We start from the raw sequence: 18,477 nt of genomic DNA, 5'->3' as shown, positions 1-18,477 counted from the left end.
GATCATTGCCAAACACAAACAGATAAGGTGAGCTAATGGAATAAATAGATATACAACACATTTATATATACAAAACAATCACACCAAAGGAATTCCATCTTTTGATTTCATACCACATGGCCACAACCATGTTAACCGTGTTCTACGTCTTATAGTGAGTACCTCAAGATATCTTGCTGCCACACTTATCGGCCACAACCAATAGAGCACGTGCGGGAAACCATGCTACGGATCACACACTGTAACGCCAGGTGGAGTTCCCGACATGAACATAGTTTGTAACGCCCCAAGACTACCAAAATCGTTGGTTTTATACTAAGGAGGGCAATCTATCTGGACCCGTCGTACGAGTCATAACCCGCACACTCACATCGGCAACACTTGCCAACCCGAGCCACAACTCAAGGGTTCCTCGTGTTCATCCGCCATCCTGAGCCACAACTCGAGGGATGCCATTCCAAGCTACAACTCAAGGAATGCCACGTGCTTAACCCCTATCCCGAGCCACAACTCAAGGGATACGTTCCGAACCACAACTCAAGGAACACTAACAAGCCGAACTTTAACGTATCATAGAAGCTTTGTATACCACGCACACAATGCCAGCAAAAACACACTTCTGCTGCAACCAAATCGCCTGACGCTGCTCATGAGGCGGCAGGCGCTACCGCTTCCATATCGCTTGGTGCAGGACGCGTGCCGTTAGGCGCCAAGCGCCTTGATACCCACTGACGTTGCAGCCATCGCCTGGCAGGACCTCTCTCACCGCCAAGCGCCACTCGCTTCAGGATCCCACTGCCTTTACAAACATCGCCTGGCGGAATGAGCCTCACCGCCAGGCGCCTCACTTTCCAGTAGCCTCTGTTTCCTTTGCTATCGCCTGGCGGTTCATACCTCACCGCCAGGCGACACACCATAACTCACTTTTTTCTGGTTTTTAATCACACAATTCAGATTTCACTCTTTAATCTGGGTACCAACTTCTACGGTGAACTTTACTAAGTGTATACATCACTTCTCATATGATTAACTTATAACTGAGTATTTATGTCACCTTAGGTCCACCCACTCAATATTTCCCATGATGGATTTTACCTAATGCACTTGTAGCCTCAACCATCTATACTTCTATCACGAATAACCTCATGCATTGTCTAAAGTGTCCAACAAGGTACATCAGATTCCTATATTCCAGTACAACCAATTTAGGGATCACAACTGATAATTCAACCTTCACCGCAACATTTCACACATCTTATTTTTTTTCATTATTTCCATATACTCAATCCAACCTAATTTACCTATAAATTATGTGGTTTCAATTCACTCACTCTTGAACCAGGGACCCCATGCTTCATCATCCTACACAATTTCTCACAGAAAACCCCTAGACCCTTAAAATCACTCACAACCACGCAAGGTTACATTTTATTACGCTGGCGCCTGGTGGCAAGCCTCATGCCGCCAAGCGATACATGCCATTCTGGAAAAATTCTAGAATCTCGAGCACCTGCAAAGCCCTTCCAAGTCTTCCCAATACAATCCTCTGCCTATCCTCCTCGTCTCGCACATGAATAATGATAACAGTGGTACAATTACACTCAATTATCACAAAACCCCAATCTGTCAACCCTAATTTTCATATATAACCATTATCATTGTAATTCTCCCTCGCCACACTATAATTTCACATTTTGATCCTCTTCTTTTAATCAATCTATGATTAAACACCCTTCTCACCAATCAATATTTATCCAGAACTTAGAAAACATCAAAATCGAGCCAAAATTGGCCCGTGTCGCCTGGCGGGTACACATCACCAGCAGGTAGTTCATACGAAACCCAACAATCTGGGTGAGAAAATTTGCATCGCCTGGTGGCAAAAAGCATGCCGCCAGACGCTTCCTCAAGGAAACCCAAAAACACACAGCAAAACACATGCATCGCCTGACGGCTTTGAAGGCCCGCCAGGCAATTTCTGGAAAATTTCCTGAAACCCTGAATTACGAGTTTATTCAAAGGAAACATGAAATTGTATAACATACATCAATGCAATAGCTCGCAACAACATAAAATTTACAGTTCAGATCCCCTATCTTGGATTCCCTTGCTTAAAGTTGCAAAAGTTAGAATTCCTTGTTGATGGTAGCTCTTGACTCCCTTTGATCAGCTCTAATCCTCTCCAATGGATCTCCAACACACCCTCACACAAATTTCAGCACAACTGTTGTTCTAACTTCAGAAGGTCTCTCTCTCACTTGTTTTTGCCCTTAATTCCCCAATCAAGCCCACTTTTAATTAGTTTAATGGCTAAAACGAAAATTACCATTATTCCCACTTAATGCTCATTGAATTAGTGTTTTAGGATGGTTTTCCAGCTCCCCCTTGACTGTTAGGGTTTCTTTGCCCTTTCACCTTCATGCCAAAAATAAAATTGACAAAAAGAAAGCCTAATTTGGTTATGTTAATTATCACAAAACATGAATTGGTTAAATAACATATAATTGCCATACATAGGACTCGAACCCAAGTCCTCTAACACAATCAAGTACTCTCAACCATTTGAGCTAGTACTTTTCCACATCACACATGACAAAATTAAATGCCATAAAGACTCCCACTAGCCGCATTTATTAATTAATTATTTATTAAATTAATTAATTTCATGGGTCTTACAACTAGTATGCTTATGATGTGGATGTTTGAGCAAGATAGAGAGATTGTATAGGAAATATTGCGTTAGAGTTAACAAGTTTTTGGCGCCATTGTTGGGGATTTGTTTGTTTTTGTTTTGTTTGATTGTGTTATTTACCGGTTTAGGCTTCTACATTCATTTGTACATTCATATTTGTTTATAGTTTGTATATGCTTATTTGTCTTTTGTAGTGTTTTTTGTTCTGTATGAGAAGCAGGACTCGAGCTGATAATCTACTATTTGATCCTGAAATTGAAAGAATATCTCTTAGGAACAACAATAGAAGATGGAGAAGAAGGCAAATCCAAAAAGTTAAAGAAGAGAAAGAGGCAACATCTACTTTTGAACAAGTTATCTTCTCCTCAACTGATCAAGAGGAGGAAGAAATGGCTGGTGAAGGACATGGTGATAGGCATGTTCGACGTACTCTGGAGTATTATGCTTCATTCTCTGCTGCTCTTAATTTCAGCAGCATCGCATGACCTGTGGTGAATGCTTCCAACATGGAAATGAAGCCAACTTTGATTCATTTAATCTAGAGCAACAAGTTTCATGGCCTTTCACAATGAAGATCCACCAAGTGCTAGATAAGGCCATCAGATTGAGTCTTTTTCCTTTCTCTTTGGCTGGGAAGGCTATGGTTTGGTTGAACTCCTTACTTGAGAATAGTTTGACTGACTGGGAGGAAATTGTAGCCAAATTCTTGAACAATTACTTTCCACAATCCAAGGTCAATAAAGGGAAGCAAGAAATCTCATCCTTTCAACAAGAAGATTCCGAGTCATTGAGCCAAACATGGGATATGTTCAAAGGCTTGTTACGAAAAATCCCTACTCATGGTTTTGACATGCCTGCACAATTTACTCTTTTCCTTGGAGGATTGCAATCTCATACTAAATTAATGTTGGATGCCTCGGTTGGAGGCAATATCAAGTGGAAGACACTTGAGGAAGCCCATGAAATGATTGAGAATATTGCATCTAATGATAATGAAATGCAGAATGAGAGGGCTACTTCACAGAAGAAATGAGGTATGCTAGAACTTCAGTCTCAAGATGCAATATTGGCTCAGAACAAAATCATGACTTAATAGCTTGAATCAGTAATGAAGAATCTTTCTCAGTTGCCTAAGGAACTTCAGAATGTCTCATAGGCTGAACACCAACAACATGTACAAGGATGTGAGTTGTGTGGTGGATATCATTCAAATGGGTAGTGTGTCATGAAGACTAATTCCCAAGAAGAGGTTAACTATATGGGTAACTAAGGCCGTAAAGGTAATTATGGTAATTACAACCAAGGTTGGAAGCCTCACCCCAGCATGGGTGATGAAGCAGTAGAGTCAACAACACCAGGTGAAAATTTTTGCTCAGAAGATGAAATTATGTGGATTACTGATGATCCGCTTAACCATCATAATGCACTTGATGATGCCAAAATTGAGTTGAAGCCACACACTCCACACATCAAGTTTGTTGATGTGAATGATGCAAATAAGTTTTTAGTGGTGATTTTTGTTGACTTGGTTGCGGAGAAAGAAGAAAGGTTGTTACAACAGGAAAAAAGGTTAGATTCAAATACTTTTGGAAACATTGTTGGTACAAAATTAAGCAAAATTAAGCAATTTCAAAACTTCTTCTGAGGTATTTTATTTCACATCAACACTGGATCAAAGGAATGAACCTTACTTGAGACAAATCAATATCCTAGAAATCAAGTTACCATGCATAAACAAACGGAAATATTCTATTTTTCACACATGAGTTAATCTTTTGAATTCACAAGACAATCAATTATGAAAGAAAGCACTCGAGTTAAATGTGTATTTTCTCACCAAAATTCTCTCAAGTGTTTTGGCTTGTGTTTTCACTCAAAATACCCATGCAAGTAAACACTCCTAATACTTAACAAGACTCTAATATTCACAAACTTTCAGAAAATTATGCATTCAAAGATCATGAGGACTTTTTACATGTTATAATGAGGCCAAGGCAAAGGTAGGAAAAATTTTAGGATTTTTGGGTTTTTGAAATTAAAATATAAAAATAATAATGGAGCATAATTTCAAAAACAACTCTTTTTCGTTTATTGCTTGTTGATCCTCTCTCTTTTTTTTTTAGAAAGCAATTATTTCAACACTTTTTCATCAACAATTTTTCCTTTTGCCATTTTTATTAATTTGTGGGTGAGGTACTCACCCACACACTTTATTCCTCAACCATTCCCGAACACAATCCATTAGATCCTTCTTTCTTCCTAAGGTAGAATATGGTCTTTTTCTTTTCAAGGTTATGCAATAGGCTTAAAACAAGAAAAAGAGGTTTAAAAGCACAAAGGGGCTACCAATGGATTAATATCAATGTGGGCTTATTTGGCCAAGTAGCTAGAAACAAGAATTGCCTCAATCATATCAAATCATGCATATTCACCTAAGATGCAAAACAAAAGAGTCAAGCTAAACATTTGAGTATAAACAAACATGAGCAAGTCACTCAAGAAAAAATAAGAATGGCACATGGTGGTCCATCCTTTGCATTAAGGCTCAAGACTCACAAGGTCAAATTCTTTCACAAAAGATTTAATCAATAAATTCTCAAATCAACTCATTTAGCAAATCATAGAAACAATCCACTCATATCAACACGACTTTTATTTTTCCAGAATTATGATCATCCCAGTTATTGAATCAAATCCTAAAAATCCAATGTTAATATGTTTTATTGAAAACAGGGAAATATTTTTGATGGATTTCTTAAGAGACATATTGTTTAAAAGTTTCACTTAGTAAAAAGTTAATACTTTCCCAATTTTCTCAAAAGGAAATCACAATTTTTTTTCTTTTTATATGAAAACAAAAACAAAAATTGAAAAACAGAAAAAAGAAAAATCCTACCTACAGTTTGTCTCCCCCACACTTATTTCAAAAATAAATAAATAAATAAAATAATAAAAAAAATGTCCTTGATGGACTTATTTTGGGGAGAAGACGAAAAAATTTGTGACTTTTGGCTCAATCTGGTCATATGTCAAAATTTATTTTCTATAATTTTACAAATCAGATTGCATCATTTATTTAATTTTTTAATTTTTATAAAAACTAAAAACAAAAACACATATTTTTGAATTTTTTTTAAATTTTTCAATAAAATTTAAAACAGAAAACAAATATGCATGCAATTTAACTTTTGTACCAACAATGTTTTCAAAAGTATTTAAATCTAACCTTTTTTCCTGTTGTAACAACCTTTCTTCTTTCTCTACAACCAAGTCAACAAAAATCACCACTGAAAACTTATTTGCATCATTCACATCAACAAACTTGATTTGTGGAGTGTGTGGCTTCAACTCAATTTCGGCATCATCAAGTCATTAGGATGGTTAAGTGGATCATCAGTAATCCACATAATTTCATCTTTTGAGCAAAAATTTTCACCTGGTGTTGTTGACTCTACTGCTTCATCATTAACCAAGTCAGTTGTAATAGTAGATGCTTCAACTGCATCTCCGAATACTGTTGACTCTTCAACTGCACTTGGTTCCTTTATTTTATTATCCTCACAACTTTGCTCTTGAAAATGATCATTTGTACTCATATCCTCATCAACGGGTATAACTTTATATTCACATTGAGCAGCATCAACATATCCATCAACAGATATGTTTGTGTGAGAATCTTTAATTTCTTCATCAACTTCAGCAACATCCTTAATATGTCCATCAGTAGACATATTACTATGACAATCATTATATCCATCAGTAGATATATCAATGTGATGTGATTCCGCTTTTGGTTTTTCATACTGATTCTGCAAGCTTTGTGTGGCGACATTCATCATCTCTTTCTGATCTATCTGATTTATCTTCATCGTTTCAGTCATCATTTTCATCATATCTTCCAAAGTGACCTTTCTCACTGCATCATTCATTAGCTGACTCAAATCTTTAGACATTTGTTCAGCTCTAATGGCCAACTTCAGAAACACATCTTTGATTTCATGACGAAGTTCGTTAAAATCTGGATTTTCAGGAAATCTCTGATGGGGTTGAGGGGTGGTATTAACAATTACAAGTAATTCTATGAAGTTGTTGTTACTTGCATCCCTCAATATATCAGACAGTATTTGCTTATTTTTGTACCACTCTTGCTCAATATTTCTGCATCTTTGATTAACTCACAACCTTTCATCCATGGACTCTAATTTCTCTATAACTTCACCCATTAAGATGATAACTTCCCTGTAGGATGGTTCATTGGTTGCTTCAACTTGTTGTGGTGGTACATATTGTTGCTGAAAACTATTGGGAACATATGGTTGCTGAGGTGGACACTGAGAATATGGTTGTTGCTCATATCCCAAAAAAGATGATCTAGGATATAGATCATTAAATTGTCGTAAAGTTAACCCACTTATATCAGGTGCAGAAGTAGGTGTGACAATTTGTTGCTGAAAATCACGTGGTTGCTGTGGATAGCAATTGTAATCCATTTGAAAACTACAATGTTGATTATTTTCGTATGAAAAATTATTTTGCATTTTTGATAGAGGTTTTCTAAAAAGAAATAAGTTGAAAGCTTATTGAGTAGACTTCCAAGAAAGAGAGGTGTGTCTCAATGGACAACTTAAGTACCTTGTCTTTCCTTAGCCAAAGTGTTTCCCAACAAGTTTCACAAATTTCCCAACAAAAATCCTCAAACAAAAATTATGCTTAAAAAAATAAATAAATAAAGTAACTAAAAAAATAACTAAAGAAAATAAATAAAAAAAATGTTGAAACAAAAATTGAGAAAAGAAAATGTTAGTGATAAACAAAAATAAAAATAAAAATAAAAATAAAAATAAAATCAAAAGAATAAAAATAAAAATAAGAACTAAAATGATAAAAATTCTAACCGTGCTCCCCTGCAACGGCGCCAAATTTGATAACGCTGTCGTTGACGCGTTCAAATTAATACTACTAAACTATAGCAACTTCAGTATTGCTAAAATAGTAGTCAACAAAATAGAAAGGGTAAAGTAACCCAAAGTTGTCTCCCAACGAACACAGAATTGATTTTTAACAAATTAGTTCTTATAAAACTATACAAATGAGTTAGTCAAATAAAATAAAAAATATAGGGGATTAAGATAAACAAAGAGAGAAATAAAATTTAAAAGATAAAAAGAAATAAAAAACAATAGTAAATAAAATAGATTGATTCCATTGCTTTTTCAAAATAGATTCATCATCGGTTATCTAAAGACTATTGCTCAATTAATTATTGTTGTAGATTTACAAATTAATCAATGTAAAGTCTCAATTAATTTGTTGGCGTTCTCACTTTTAACCAAAGTACAGTCTCAATTAAAAGTAAGAACTTTTAGATTATCCATAGTAAATTCAACCAAAGTACAGTCTCAATCAAATTTACTATGCCTAATCATATCTATTCTTTTATCTTTTCACCAAATAAAAAGCTTAATTAATCAAAGTAAAGTCTCGATTAATTTTCGTTAGAGTAAATACCTTTAACCAAAGTAAAGTCTCAATTATTGGTAAAAACTCATTCAATCACATGAAAGTTTCTAAATAAAATTAAAGTAAAGTCTCAATTGAATTTAAAAACCCTTTAACTCATATAATTAGCATGCGTGTAGATAGAGATGTCAATGTGAGCCAGAACCCGTGAGCCAACCCGGCTCACCACGGGTTCGAGCCGGGTCGGGTTGGGATTTTTTTTTTTTTTGCGATAATGGGTCAAAACGGGTTGAGCTCACTTAACCCACGGGCTATGCGGGTTCGAGCCGGGTTATGGTGAGCTGACCCACTAACCCACCTATATTTTAAAAAACCTAATTTAGTAAAATTAATTATTTAAAAAATAATATTTTTCAGAATCTGAAAAAAAATTTACGCAACGCAATCAATCCCTAACTCAGTTTTCACGCAATCAATCCCTTTCTCTTTTCCTTTCCCTTTCCCTGTCGCGACGATGATGGTGCCATAGGTGGTGGTCGAGCTGAGGAAAAATAGTGGTGGTCGACGTTGGGTGGCGGCCGTTCGGTGGTGGTGGAGCTGAGGAAAAACGGTGGTGTCCGTTTTTCAATTTCGACCCACACACACAGCGCAGTTCCCTTCCCTCTCAGTCGTGTCCGTCGCGGTGGTGCCCACAGGTGGTGGTCGTCGGTCATTCTTTGGCAGCGGTGGTCGACGTTGGTGGCGGCCGTTCGGTGGTGGTGGTCGCGTCGAGAGAAAACCCAATCCCTAACCTAATTCTGTTCTCATTTTCATTTTCGACCCCCTCGCACTTCCCTTCCCTCTCACTCATGTTCGTGGCGGTGGTGACCAGAGGTGGTGGTCGTCGGTCGTTCTTTGGCGGCGGTGGTCGACGTTGGTACCGGGTCGGTGGTGGTCGAGCCGACGCTTCTTTTGCTCGTGCTGCTCCTGTGCCTAGCCACTTTCAGGTTTCTTTCGTTCCCTTTCTCTGTTTTCTTCAATCCTGATAATATGTTCACATACAATTATTTTGAAGATGAAGATAATGAAGATGCTCAAAAAGAAGAGGAAATTGTTCTAGACTTTTCAATCCATGACTCTCATGTACCTCTTGAACAATAATTGTAGGTAAGGAAACTATTTTTCTGTTTGTCCAACTTATACGTGTATTGTAACATAATTGGAATTTGGTTGCGCCACTTGTTCCTTGTTGTTGTGATATGTGGAGCTTAATTTAACCTTAGAATTATACGTGCAGTAAATCTTGAGTGCAGTAAATCACATTATCAGATTTTTTGTTTTTATTATCATCATTATGCATGTGTTTTTTATTACTTGGGCCAAAATCTCTATTATTTGGTTTCTTTTATAAGCAGGGGCATAGTCAATTTGGAAAGCTTCATGTTATGGAATATGGAACTTGAAGAAATAGAGTGAAGAAGTTAGTTTTTTTGTAACAGGATGATCATGGCTTCTCCAATCAGATTGTATAAGATTGTAGATGATTAGGTCCACAGGAAGCACATGAAATTTCAAACATTGTGTTTGTTATTAACTCATTTTACCATGGGACTTACTATTTTGTATATTTTTGTTTGTTTGTGGTGCATAACATCCATCTCATAAATCACCAATTTTTTTATAGGCATTATTCAGCAATAGATAAAAAAAGAAAAGAAAAAAAATTACAAATATGATTTTTTTTTTAAAAAAAATCTTTTTTTTTTATTTTTATACGGGTTAGTGAGCCAACCCACTTAACCCACCAACCCGTGGTGGGTTGAGCCGGGTTGAGAAATTTCTGGCTCACCAGAAAGTGAGCCGGGTTGAGCTCAACAATTTCCAACCCGACCCGTGGTGAGCCAACCCGTGTGAGCCGGGTTGGCTCACTTTGACACCTCTACGTGTAGATTTAAAATCATTACTTTTTACATGATTCAAAAGATAAAAGACATAGATGAAATTAAACCTCAACAATAATAAAAAGAACAAAGAAATTATTTCATTCTAACCTCAGAATCCATAATGAAATTACAATGGAATCAACCCAAGAAATTTAAAACTCCATGAATGCAAAACAAAGAGAGAAGAATAGAGAGAAGAAAGAAATTAGGCCCCCCTAAGGGTTCCTAAATTCCGAAGTGCCGAGCTTTTTTTTCTACTTCTCCCTTGGTCTCTTTATATAGGATTTGGACTGGGCTTTTCGGTTGATAAAACCTCTCAAATATCTTTTAAAATAAAGATAAAGATAAATATTCAAAGATATTTGGAGAGATCTAAACTATTTGACAAATATAGTTTGGTTAATAATTTATGATATAATTAAATAAATAAATTATTTAAAGATATCTAATAAATTATTAACAAATAATATTTGCATTAATTTTCTCAATAAGCCATTCTTAATCCCGTAGTCCAAATTTGCAGAGACATCCAAAAATATTAATATTTGTAGTTAAACCCCTCTCATTTGACCAGTCTTTGACCAAATTTGAATAGTTGACCAGATTTGACCAACTTTGACCATTTCAGTGTCCATTGAAAGACTGTAACGTGTCAGCTCTTCCAAATCAGATTTCTCTCTCCTTCCTTAGGGTTTCTGCCGCACAATGAAGCTGCTCTGAGCTGCTGTCTCGTGTGCGTTCATGGTGGCTACGGGACGGTGCTGTTTCGACGTTAGTGCTCCAAGTGTCACGAGTTTTCCATCAATGGTGGCTTGAATGGCGTTCTGCAACCAGCACGAGGGACTCGCGTTTCTTCTTCTTTTGCTGCAGATATGCCGTTCTGGTGAGGTTTCAGATTTTCTCTTTTCCAGCGTGGTATGCAATGGCGGTAGCGGGACAGAGGTACGATGGTGGTGCTGCGACGGTTTGAACTGCTTGTGCGTGAATGAAATGATGAAGGTGTGTTGCAGATTCGTGTGGAGATGGAGAGCGGTGTAGATTGACGGCGTTGGGCGCTGCTGCGGTGGTTGCAGGTACGCGAACGGTGGTTCCTTCTCCATCAATGGCTGCTGTGGTATTTCTGGCTAAAAGGTTGCGCGACTGACAACATGGAGGTTTGCTTCGTGATGGTGGCAGCTTGCGTGGACGACGAAAGGTTCGAGTAGCTGAGCGTGGTGGCTGCGGGATGAATATGACTCGCGAGGATACAGGTGGTAGTCGCGCCGCTTCTAGTGCGTGAAGCTGCCGGCGAGGCAAAGATGCTGGCGCGGACAAGTGCGGGAACGATGGAAGCTCTCGTGGACGCTACTGCAGGGATGAAGCTTTGCGACGTGGCAGCGCTTGTTTGCTTTCTCCGGCGAGTTTCAGGCATAGAGGGTGGTGGCGGCAGCCGCAAGGTGCAAGGCTGCTAGCGAGATCCATGGTGCGGTGGCTGCTGTTGTGCGGAATGGATGGAAAGTGTTGCTGCCATTTTCTAATTCGCGGTGGTCGGAGGAACTCGTGGTGGCGGCTGCCATGGGTGGCAGATTTGGGTTAGGGTTTCAGGTTTGTGAGATGGGAAGAAAATGATGAGGTGTCACTCTCTAATTGGTGCAGATGTGTTTGTAAGGATAATGACACGTGTCAGCATATGGTTGGCCTGATTTGAAAGGTGGGGATTGACACATGGCATAATCTGGTTGAGATGGGTTTAAGTGGTAGGAGGGGTGTAAATACACATATTAGGGGTGCATAATAGGTTTTGGTGAGACCCATTTAGAAAGAGGGGAGTGTATAAGTAAAAACTGGGGTGCAGAAGTGATTTTTCCAGAACTTGCTAATTTCAGCCTTATTAAAATGTGTTTTGTAAATTCAATCAATTTATTTTCCCACCTTTAAATAAGCTTAATCTTAACTTCAAATGCATCAACAAACGTTAAAATATCCAAAAATAATTTATGCAACTAAAAATCACTTTTTAAGACATTTTTATCACACAAGCTCAAACAGCCTAATTATCATAATTATCAATTAAATCACTCTTTAAGCACACAAATTTAATTAAATACCCAGAATTAATCATTAAATGAGGGCAAAAATACACACTCATCAATGGGCCAACCTGGACCTTTTAATAAACCTCTACCTCAATCACAACTATCTTTGACTGATAGGTCCACTAAGCTTGAGGAAGCAATGCAACAATTTGTGTAAGTGTCAATTTCCAATCAAAGAGCATGGAGGCATATCACGCTAAAGTGGAGAATTTGACAAAGGAGAAATCTAATGATCAAGGCAAACTTGAGTTGAAAATATTGCCATATCATCTTAAGTATGCCTTCTTAGAAGAATATTGTAAGAAACCAGTGATAATTAGCAGTGCACTTTCACAGTTAGAAGAGTAGAGGCTTTTGGAGGTTCTCAAGGCAAATCAATGGGCTATAGGTTGACATATTTCTGATTTGAAGGGGATAAGCCCAACCTATTGCACACATAAGATCATGTTGGAGAAGGACTACAAATCCGTTGCACAACCACAAAGACGATTGAATCCCACTTTGAAAGAGGTGGTGAGGAAGGAGGTGCTGAAATTGTTGGAAGTAGGGATGATATATCCAATTTATGAGAGTTCTTGGGTAAGTCCTGTGCACGTTTTGCTAAAGAAAGGGGGGATGGTTGTTGTTAAGAATGAGAAAAATGAGTTAATTCCAACTCGAACAGTCACTGGGTGGAGGATGTGCATTCATTATAAGAAGTTGAATCAACCCACTCAAAAGGATCATTTTCCTCTCTCTTTCATGGACTAGATGTTGGAATGGTTGGCTGGGCAAGCTTTCTACTATTTCCTGGATAGTTATTTAGGATATAATCAGATAATAGTTAATCTTGAGGATCAGGAAAAGACTGCTTTCACATGTCCTTATGGTGTATTTGCTTATAGCCAGATGCCTTTTGGCCCTTGCAATGCACTTGCTACCTTTCAACGATGCATGCTAGCCATTTTTGCTGATTTAGTTGAGAAGAGTATTAAGGTATTTATGGACGATCACTCAATTTTTGGTCCATCTTTTGATTCATGCCTTGAGAACTTGGATGTGGTTTTGAAAAGATGCACTGACACAAACCTTATGCTGAATTTGGAGAAATGCCATTTTATGGTGAAAGAAGGTATTGTGTTGGTGTAACATCCAGACCGGATATTACGAATTTAAATAATAAAATAATAAAAATACCAAATACTCTTCATTTAATATAACCTCATTTCCCAAAAACACGAGAAATTTAAAACTTTGATTATATCAATAATAATCCAACAACCATAATTATAAACACTATTATAATATCCAAAAGTTGTAAGAAAATGATTACAATTTATTTCAAAATCATAAAATATAAAAACTCCCAAGCTATCCCCGCTCTGTAACCCTAAACCCTAAACCCTAAACTCTCTGTAACACCATGCTATGGATCACACACCGTAATGCCAGGTGGAGTTCCCAAATACGAACATAGTTCGTAATGTCCCAAGATTACCAAATTTGTCAACTAGTTATTGAGGAGGGCAATCTATCTGGACCTATCCGTACTGGCCACAACCAGCACACTCACACCGGCAACACTCGCTAACTCGAGCTCAACTCAAGGGTTCCTCGTGTTCATTCACCATCCCGAGCTCAACTCGAGGGATGCCATTCTGAGCTCAACTCAAGGAATGCTACGTGCTTAACCTCTATCCCTTGTGTCTCTAGGAACACAACTATGTACCGTCCACAGTCAATCACGACATCGTTGATAGACAACCAGTCCATTCCTAATATTACATCCAATCCCTATAGAGGCAAGCATATAAGATTCACCTTGACTCTCTGGCCCTCTACTTCTAGTGAGCATCCAACACAGGCAGAATTGGTTGAAACTTGTCCAGATGCTGGTGTCGAGACTATTAACTCACATCCCAGGTCACGAGTCGACAATCCTAGTTTCTTCATACAGTTGTGGGATATGAAGGAGTGCAGAACTCCTAAGTCAAACAACACTAGCACACTATTAGCCATTAATAAACAATAGTCAAGTATAAGGCTACCTGACTGGGTGGCTTATATACTAGTCATAGCAAAAACTCGGCCTGGTGCTCTAGGCCTCTCTATCGAGGGTGGCTGAGATTGTGTTTCTGTAATGGTCTTCTTATTAAGACATTTTTAGCAAAATGTCCTGGCTGGTCACAAGCATAGCACTTGTGAGTGTTATCATTACCTCCTTCACTACCTGCGAGCTTCGTGCAATTCCTCCTAAGGTGCTCTCCACCACAATTATAACACTGTAGTTTCTGAGAATACGACGGTGGTCTACTGTAGGACTTCTTCTATTGTCTTCCCTCTGCATTGTTCTTCTGAGGTCGGCTGACCCGACTAGGCCCCATCTCAAGCTGCTTAACACTCTTGTCTTGCTCCACCAAGACACGAAACTCACATACCCTCAATGTTACAATGAACCGACGCAACTCATGTTTCAATCCTTCCTTAAACTTCTTGCAGTGCCACTCTTCTATGACCGCCTGCGAGTAGAACCTCGCCAATTACTCAAATCATTCCACATATGCCTGTATTGTCATGTTCCTATACTGCAGGGTGAGGAACTCGGATTCACATTCATGTCTAGTGTTGTTTGAAAAGTACTTCTCTAGGAATCTCTTCCTCAAGTTGACCCATATCACCTCCTCCTCACGGGTCTGCATCTATTGCTGCGTCCCCATCCACCAATATTCTGCACCAGTCACCAGCAAAAGGGTGGCAAACGTAACTTCTAGGTCTTTGTGCACTCAATCACCCGGAAGATCTTCTTGCATTCCCGTAGCCATGTGTTTGCCTCATATGGGGTGGCTTTGCCAGTGAATTTTGCTGGCTTATGGCGCATAAAATCTTCCATCGTCACAGGTTTGACGGGTGGAATCATGGCCCTTGGTTGCGCTGCAATAGGCTGCATCGCGTCCACCATCTTATGGATTGCATTCGCAGTCTCATTAGCCCCATCATTGTTTCTACGCCTCCGATTAGCCATCGCCTGCGCACGCCACATTTTTCAGCTGTTAACATTAAACAGCTCGAGTTAAAACTATACAAACAATTCCTAACAATCAATAACACAACATAGATTCACAGACAAAACGCGACAAGCTCACTCCCCATTTTTCCCCAAAATCTTAAAACTTTTGCTCTAATACCAAATGCAATGTCCCTATTCGAAATTCTTAAATAAATAAATAAATAAAGAATTGAAATTCAAACGTTATGATTTTATTAATCCCAAACGCGAGAAAATTTAAAATAATATCCAATGTGCCAAAAATTAAATGAAACCATAATATAATGTTATTACAAGTTCCAAATTTTGATAAAACAAAGGAAAACACAGTAAAAATCCCTAGCTCATAGTTTCCCAAGATAGACCTCTGTCCGTATCTATGCATCAACAGCATCACCTATGTCATCATCTGCTCCCGCATAACAAATCACACGATCATCGCCAATCACAAAAAGAAAAGGGTGAGCTTATAAAATAAAGATAACATATAATATAACAAAATAAAAGCAATACACCCATATGATTCATCCAAGTTAGTTTTTGCCCAAGACCTTAACCCCCAAGGCTTTGCAACCTTCAATCACACAAATAGTTAATCTTGGTGTCGTGATTTTTGATGCTCACATGAGCCTGCCCGCTCGTGGTCCTGCCTCTACGAACCTCCCCGCTCGTAGTCCTATTCTACGAACCTTCCCGTTCGTAGTCCTACTCTACGGACCCTCCTGCCGTAGTCTGTAAGACCCGTAAATATTAATTAAGTAAATAAATAATTAATTAAGTCTTAGGTATGCCATTTGTGTGTTATTTAATTATTATTGTTTTTTCTTATAATATGCTAGAGCATGTTAAGTGATAATATAATAATAGAATTATATTAATCATCACAAAACATGATTGGTTGAATTGATTATGCACTTGAATGGTGACTGAGTGGTCATGGGTTCAAACCTTGGTAAGACCAAGTTAGGTTTTCTTTTTGTCAATTTTGCTTTTGGCATGAATGTGAAAGGGTTGAGAAAACCCTAGCGGAATGGGCAGCCAAGGGAGGCTGAAAAAACTATTCATAATGAACCATTGAATGACAATTATCAGCCATTAAAACCAATTTCTCGTGGTTGTCATTGTGCATAGAAAACAAAATATGAAAATTGAGAGTTTCGTGAGGTTCGAGTGAAGAAAGGAGCTGCATTGAGAGAGTCAAAGGAAGATCATTGGTGATCAAGGCGGAACTCACAACAATTCCAAATAAGCTAAGAAAACCAGGTTAGGGGAGCTGCCATCTCCTTTTTGAATGATATTGTATGCAATTGCATTATATATTGATGCATGAAAGCCTTCTCCTGAACCAAAATTCAATGGTTCATTATGGACTATTTTTTCAGCCTCCCTTGGTTGCCATTCCGCTAGGGTTTTCTCAACCCTTTCACATTCATGCCAAAAGCAAAATTGACAAAAAGAAAACCTAATTTAATCTTACCAAGGTTTGAACCCATGACCACTCAGTCACCATTCAAGTGCATAATTAATTCAACCAATCATGTTTTGTGATGATTAATATAATTCTATGATTGTATTATCACTCAACATGCTCTAGCATATTATAAAAAAACAATAATAATTAAATAACACACAAATGGCATACCTAGGACTTGAACCTAAGCCTTGTCACACAATTAAGTACTCTCAACCACTTTTCCACATCACATCAATCAATATTTAATGTCATAAAGGCTCCCACTACTCACATTTATTAATTAATTAATTATTTACTTAATTAATATTCACGGGTCTTACATTCCCCCCACCTTAAAAGTTTTCGTCCTCGAAAATAGGACTTACCAGGAAACATGTGAGGATAAGACTTTCTCATGAGATCTTCCATCTTTGACGTCATCTCTTGGTTTGCCTCGTCCTAGAGGACCTCCACAGTTCGAATCTCCTTCCCTCTGAGTTGCTTGACCTGAGAATCTAAGATTCTCGCTGGTCTCATTCCCAACATCAAGGGTTCGAGCATCTAAACGTCATCCTTCTCCAACACGTGGGTCAGACTTGCAACATACTTCCTCAACGATAACACATGAAAACCATTTCGTAAGTTTGTCCGATGTTGTGACAAAAGCCTTTCGTATGCTGCTGGACCTATCCTCCTCGTGATCTGGTATAGTCCGATGAATTTCGGAGTCAGTTTCCTTAGTTTGATCACTCTTCCAATTCCAATAGTTAGAGTAACGCTAAGAATCCCATGCTCTTCAGCCTCAACTCCAACGTCCTCCTCCTCTTACTTGCATATACCTTCTGTTTGCTCTATAACGCACGCATCCAATCCTGGATTAAAATAACCTTCAATTGTGTCGAATGTAGCAACTCAGTCCAATAGTCACTGAGTCACAATCCTAATACCCACACCACTGTATTCTACCTCTCTTTCCATCCAATGCCCCTTACGGTACCAGTTCTTCCTTTGTCAATACTTCACTTTATGGTTTACTCTCTTACTTCTCCTTAACGATCCATTAAGTCTTGCAATCCTTCTGGTGTTTACATTGAGTCTTTATCATTATGTCTTCGAGATCTTGTTTCACCCACTTCTCTTTCTTCTCTTGTTCTTTTTGTTTTTTTCAACTCTACGCTCCTCCTTACCCAGTTATACCCTGGAATGGTTTAACATATCACTACCCTTTTTATTTTAACCTTTGCTTCATACTTTCCATCACTTACTACCTCCGACTTTAGACCTATGCTAGGAAGTAATACCAATTTAACTTTCCAACTTCGCGACACCAGTAGACGTTTGAACACCTCTCCTTATTCTAACATTTGAATTCAATTCTTCTCGCAAAACTAGTGGTATTAGTTCCAAGAACTCATTCTTGAAGATCCCCTTGCCTAACACATTGCTTTTGGGTTCTAACGTCGCTCTTAGGCTCATCAAACCACCTTAGCTTTCCTTGCCCACCGAGATATCCTTATTCATACTCGCATCTTCGATCAAGAGATTTTCTCAAAGGCCCTACCTAACCCTTGCAAAGCAAACAGATCATGTTTGACCTTGATTTTGTAGTCAGCAACTACAGATAACACACACATATCACAAAAAAAAAACGCAAACCTAACAAGAAAGGTATAGGAAACAAACTCAACTTATAAGTTTTCTCTCTTTTACCAAAACCTTTAGAATTAAGAAAGGAAACTATCTCAGATATAGTCATGAGTGTGCACCCTCATCACTCTACCAAGACATTTTTTATTCTTAATACTTCCAGTTTCCAAGTTCCTTTCGCTACGCACCAACGCTTCTTGGAA

The sequence above is a fragment of the Vigna unguiculata genome, chromosome 5 (assembly GCF_004118075.2).
Source record: "Vigna unguiculata cultivar IT97K-499-35 chromosome 5, ASM411807v1, whole genome shotgun sequence".
NCBI lineage: Eukaryota > Viridiplantae > Streptophyta > Magnoliopsida > Fabales > Fabaceae > Vigna > Vigna unguiculata.
This window is presented reverse-complemented; position numbering follows the sequence as displayed.